The 6163-nt window shown below is 48.5% G+C and overlaps 1 long non-coding RNA gene across 1 annotated transcript; it reads right to left on the bottom strand.

Annotated features, from left to right (window-relative positions):
- Positions 1–653: 653 nt before the first annotated feature.
- Positions 654–5788, bottom strand: LOC121489011. Its single transcript, XR_005987235.1, has 3 exons — positions 5729–5788; positions 1648–1914; positions 654–1359 (listed from the first exon to the last, which is right to left on the bottom strand). It is a non-coding gene; the product is annotated as an uncharacterized LOC121489011 (long non-coding RNA).
- Between the last annotated feature and the right edge of the window lie 375 nt (positions 5789–6163).

The raw sequence follows: 6163 nt of genomic DNA, 5'->3' as shown, positions 1-6163 counted from the left end.
AGAGGTGCGGACGAGGTGTGCCCGGGTGGCATACCCGCGTTTGAGCGGCTGCCTTCCACTCGGCTCCCGGCATCATCACAGCGTTTTGGGGATCCAGCACCGCACCGGGCTCCCCGCGTGGAGCCTGCTTCTCCCTCTGCCTGCCTCCCGGCCTCCTTCTGTGTGTCTCCCTTGAATAAATACAGTTTATTTATTCATTTATTTGTTAAAGATTTTATTTATTTATTTATTTATTTATTTATTTATTTATTTATGAGAGAGAGAGAGAGAGAGAGAGAGGGAGGGAGAGAGAGAGAGAGAGAGAGAGAGAGAGAGAGAGAGAGAGAGAGAGAGGCAGAGATCCCATGCCCGATCAATACAGTTTAAGAAATTAAACTTAAGGGATCCCTGGGTGGCGCAGCGGTTTGGCGCCGCCTGCAGCCTGTGGTGTGATCCTGGAGACCCGGGATCCAGTCCCACATCGGGCTCCCTGCATGGAGCCTGCTTCTCCCTCTGTCTGTGTCTCTGCCTCTCTCTCTCCCTCTCTCTCTCTCTCTCTCTCTCCCTGACTAAAAAAAAATCCTTAAAAATAATGAATGAATGAATAATAAATGAATGAATGAATAAATAAATAGATAAATAAATAGATAAATAAATAAATAAAATTTAAAAATTAAAAAAAAGAGAGTTAAAAAATGGAATGGACAGATAACTTGGCGAGGAGGATGTGTGAAGGTATGTAATGCCGCTGAGCGACTCTAGGCTTAGAAAGGGTTACAAGGTTCCACCGTAGGTGACGCCTGTCTTTTGGACCACAACCGAAACACAAAACAAGACCCCCTGTCCCTGGCTCAGAGTAAGGGAGTTCCTGGGTCAGGCTGGAGGGGGTTCCTGTGGTCCGCAGAGTGCAGAACCCCGGTTCAGCCATCTGGACTCTTTTCTTCCTGTCCTCGGAGACAGGCGTGGTCGCAGACGGCACACGCCTGTAAAGGCAAGGCCAGAAGGAAGAACTTCAGCATCCCTTTGGCTCTTCTTTTCTGTTCTTCCGGTTGTTGTGGTTCCGGTGTTGTTGAGCCTCAGCATTTCCAAGCACCTTGTAGGGGCAACCTGGGAGGCTCGCTGAGGTAAAGCAGCCGACTCTCGGTTTCGTCCGCCAGGAGGTGGCACTCTTGACTCGCCCAGTGAGGCCGTGGCGACCTCTGGAAGGAAGGTATCAGGCTCAGGGTTTCCGAGGGGCTCGGCTGGCTCCCCGAGAAGTGGATCTCAGTGTCTCCAGGCTGTCCGATCCTATCTGAGTCTTAGGATGCGATTCCAGGGGCCCGTGGCCCGCTCGGTCAGTAGAGAGCACGGCTCTTGACCTCCAGGTCGTGAGTGGGAGCCCTACGTTGGGAGTAGAGATCACTTTGACAAATGGACCCCGGGGGGGGGGGGGGGGGGGCGCGGGGGGGCGGGGAGAGGGGAGGGGAGGGTGGAGGGGAGGGAGGAGGGGAGGGCGGCGTGGGGACTGGGGGAGGTCGAAAGAAAGAGAAACAGAAGCCATTCTACTCAGGGAAGGCCTTGGTGATACAGGGGATCCTTCCAAAGGTGGCTGGTTACAATGAGAACGGATTCCCACCGACCTTCTGAAGAGGATTTAACAATCGCCAAAAAAAAAGGAAGATGACTCACTGAGAGTTTCTGAACTCTGTTCAGGGTTTCTTGGAACTCATTCAGTTCCACGTTGTTCCTTTCTGTTCGGCTTCCATGCAGCTTTTTCATTAGTTCCGGCAACTCCTACTGTATGTAGTTGGACGATCTCAGGATGACCAGACACCGGGATTCGTCCAGAGTGATTTCCGCGAATCTTCTGAAAGGCAGACCGTATTGTTGCAAGACCTTCCGAACAACACCTGCACGTGACAGGGAGGTCACCCACGGATGGACGGATGGACGTGCCTAAAGACCCGATGAGAATTCATTATAATGCAGTCGAGAGGAAAATCCGACCAGTTTCTGTCACACACACACACACACACACACACACACACACTCACACACAACACACACAGGCACACACGCAGAGCATTTAAACAGTTCGAATGTGGAGTGATGGCACTCTACCAGGACACGTTACAAGTTTAGGAATTTCATTTCATGTTTGGAACACCGGCAGCATTCACCCACGCAATATAATCTAAGAGGGCTTATGATTCTTTGTCTGACAGTGCTTCTCATGGTCCTTCCCATAACAGGTAAACGACCTATAGTAGTCAAGAGACTCTATTTAGGGTTTGGCATTCTGGGATCCGCTGAGAATCCACGAACGGATGAAGGAACCAGTAGACAGACAGCCAGGCAGCCAACCAGCCAACCAAAAACATCTCAGAAGTTTTCAAGGCACATGCCTACAAAGGATCACGGATCATAACAAAACGGAAATCTTCATTGTCTCTTTCGCCAAGGTGGCCCCTAGGAGATTCTACAGGTGCTCTTAGAGTTGTCCCCCAAAATGAAGCTCCTTTAACGTGGAGAAGTGTTGACTCTTACGTAGGGGAAGACCGGATAAAAACGAATCCAAAAAATAAAATAAATAAGTAAATAACAGAAAAAGTTAAACAACAACAACAACAACCACCAAAAAAAAAAAAAAAAAAGGAATCTAAAAACCTTGCTGTTCTGGGCAGGTAAAGGGAGAAACACACACACACACACACACACACACACACACACCCAAAAACAAACAAACAAAAAAACCCCAACCAAACCAAACCAAACCAAACCAAGCCAAGCCAAGCCAAGCCAAACAAACAAACAAAAAAGCACATTGTCTTTGTCTTTTCTTCTCTGTTCACACTCTTATCAAGAGTAGACTACCAATGCAAGAGAATCTCGTCATTTTAGCAGAGAGAAGAGCCAAATCTCAGTTGTACACCAGTATACTAGTAAAACCCACTTCTCCCAATCTCAGTCCGTCCTGACCACGCCTACAATTACTTTTCAAAGAGTCTGCTTCTGGGACGCCTTGGGTGGCTCAGCGGTGCTGGAAGGTCTGCCTTTGGCTCAGGGCCTGATCCCAGGGGTCCTGGGATCCAGACCTGCATCGGGCTCCCCAGTGGAGCCTACTTCTTCCCCTGCCTGTGTCTCTGCCTCTCTCTCTCTCTCTCTCCCTGTCTCTCTCTCTTTCTCTGTCTCTGTCTCGCTTTCTCCGTCTCTGTCTCTCTTTATCTCTCTGTCTCTCTCTCTGTCTCTCTTTATCTCTCTGCCTCTCTTTTCTCTGCCTGTCTCTCTCTGTGTCTCTCTCCCCTTCTCTCTGTCTCTGTCTCTCTTCCTTTCTCTCTCTCTCTGTCTGTCTCTGTCTCTCTTTGTCTGTCTCTGTCTCTCTCTTTGTCTCTGTCTCTCTCTCTCTCCCATGAATACATAAATAAAATCCAAAAAAAAAAAAAGAAAACAAAAAACAAATCTCAAAAATCTCCTTCAGAAATCCCTTCTATAATTTCTTTTTCCGTTCCGTCAGTCTTTTTTTTTTTTAATTATTTATTTTTGATAGTCATACAGAGAGAGAGAGAGAGAGAGAGGCAGAGACACAGGCAGAGGGAGAAGCAGGCTCCATGCACCGGGAGCCCGACGTGGGATTCGATCCCGGGTCTCCAGGATCGCGCCCTGGGCCAAAGGCAGGCGCCAAACCGCTGCGCCACCCAGGGATCCCCCGTTCCGTCAGTCTTAAGTGTTCTTTCTCTAAATAGCTGGGCTTTGGGACGCCCGTGTGCCTCAGCCTTTGATCGTCTGGCTTGGGCTCAGGGCGTGATCCCAGACTCCTGGGACTGAGTCCCATATCAGGGTCCTCGCATGGAGCCTGCTTCCCTTGTCTCTGCCTGTCCCTGTGTCTCTCATCTCATGAAGAAGTAAATAAAATCTTAAAAAAAAAAAAAAAAGCCAGAGTCATTTCAGGACAGATTCATTTTCTTTAACCACCACCACCACCACCACCACCACCACCACCACCACCCGCATTTTCTACATGTCTCCTACTATCTCACACACAGAGGTTGTTTTCCTTGTCGTTAACCAGTAGTCTCGATTCCATGTGGCAGATTTTTAAAAATTGTACTTATTTTACACTTTTTGAGCGAGGAGAGAGGAGAGAGAGAGAGAGAGAGAGAGCACTTTGTGAAGGGGGAAGGGAGAGAGAGAGACAGAGACAGAGACATAGGCAGAAGCAGGCTCCCCACAGGGAGCCAGATGTGGAAATGGGTCCGGACTCGGACACTCCCCCCCCCCCCCCGCCGCCCCAGAATTGGGCCCTGACCCAAAGGCCAATGCTCAACCCCTCAACCGCTGAGCCACCCAGGCGGCAGACTGTTAACTCCTAGAAACCTCAGTCTCTGGTGAAAAGCCAGTAGGAACCACGGGCACATTGCCTATCATACCAGAAATCCTTAGATTGTCAAATGGATGAATACATGTGATAGTTTTTAGAAACACGTGTGTGTGTGTGTGTGTGTGTGTGTGTGTGTGTGTGTATGCGTATGTATTGTTGGGCTGGCTGAGAGACAGGGGCACCCAAAATGGCGGACATCTCAAACTGGGTCAAAATGGCTGATCTTCCCGTCAAAGCAGCAGCCCTGACCACCACATCATCTCCAGTAAGTCGAAGCCTAGATGGGAAACCGAAACTTTCCATCCAGGACTTTCCAGCCAGGAACCACCCCCACCCCCCCCCCCCCCCCCTCCCCCGATACTACCCCCCACCCCACCCCCCCAGCCAATCACCTAAGGACACAGTGTTCCCTTGTCTAATTTGGCAAGGGACCCACCCGGATCCAGAGCCGGAACCAAGAAGGCTTAAAAACCCCCACAGTCCCCAACCCCGCGCGACTTCCCTGTCTCTGGCCACCTCTCCCTGTCTCTGGCCACCTCTCCGAGTCATGGAACCTCGCCCAGGAGCGCTCCCCATTAAAGCACTCTCGAACCTACTGCCTGGCTCTGCTGGTTTTTTGTTATTTCTCCGCTGTTCATTTTGTAAAAACCTAACATGTAGGACACAAATTTTTTTTTTTTTAAGATTTGATGTGTGTGTGTGTGTGTGTGTGTGTGTGTGAGAGAGAGAGAGAGAGAGAGAGAGAGAGAGAGGCAAAGACACAGAGGGAGAAGCAGGGTCCAATGCAGGGAGCCTGACGTGGGACTCGATCCCGGGACTCCAGGATCACGCCCTGGGCTGAAGGTGGCACTAAAACGCTGAGCCACACGGGCTGCCCTGTATGATACAATTGTTAAGGAAGCACGAAACAGGGGATCCCTGGGTGGCTCAGCGGTTTAGCACCTGCCTTCGGCCCAGGGCGTGATCCTGGAGTCCCGGGATCGAGTCCTACATCGGGGGTTCCTGCAGGGAGCCCGCTTCTCCCTCTGCCTGTGTCTCTGCCTGTGTGTGTGTGTGTGTGTGTGTGTGTGTGTGTATGTCTCATGAATTGTGAATTAAAATTTAAGAAAAAGAGGAAGGAAAAAAGAAACAAACAAACCTGAAACACGTTTACTAACACACCCAGGTATCTGCAGGTTTCCTGAATCAGACAAAAGAGAAACACAAAAACTGAGGTGGGGGGAGGGGAGAAGGAAGAAAAGGGCAAGGGGTGGAGGAGGAAAACACAACACCACCAAACAAAAAAAAAAAACCCCTTGGGTGTCTCATTGACTCACACTCTAGTATTTTACCTTCTTTTTTTTTTTTTTAATTTTTATTTATTTATTTATTTATTTATTTTTTGTATTTTACCTTCTGTTGGAAAGACAGACGCCAGGTATCCGGTGAACTGAACCCAATTTATCAATTAAGCTAGTTACACCTTCAAAGTTCCAGGTCACCAAAAATTTGGGAAGGTATTGTAAAAGTTTAACCTATAGACCTTTTTTCATCTTTTTCTTTCTTCTTTCTTTCTTTCTTTCTTTCTTTCTTTCTTTCTTTCTTTCTTTCTTTCTTTCTTTCTTCTTTCTTTCTTTCTTCTTTCTTTCTTTCTTTCTTTCTTTCTTTCTTTCTTTCTTTCTTCTTTCTTTCTTTCTTTTTTACCTGCTTGCTCGTAACAAGGAAAAGTACACGAGACAGACAAAATCGATCATTTGAAGTAGTATCCTAACCCTAACTCCAAATGCGTACCCTTACCCTAACCCTAAACCAAACCAGTACCCTAACCCTAACCCCTAACCCTAACCC

Source organism: Vulpes lagopus, chromosome 4 (assembly GCF_018345385.1).
Source record: "Vulpes lagopus strain Blue_001 chromosome 4, ASM1834538v1, whole genome shotgun sequence".
In the NCBI taxonomy this organism is placed as follows: Eukaryota; Metazoa; Chordata; class Mammalia; order Carnivora; family Canidae; genus Vulpes; species Vulpes lagopus.
This window is presented reverse-complemented; position numbering and strand designations above follow the sequence as displayed.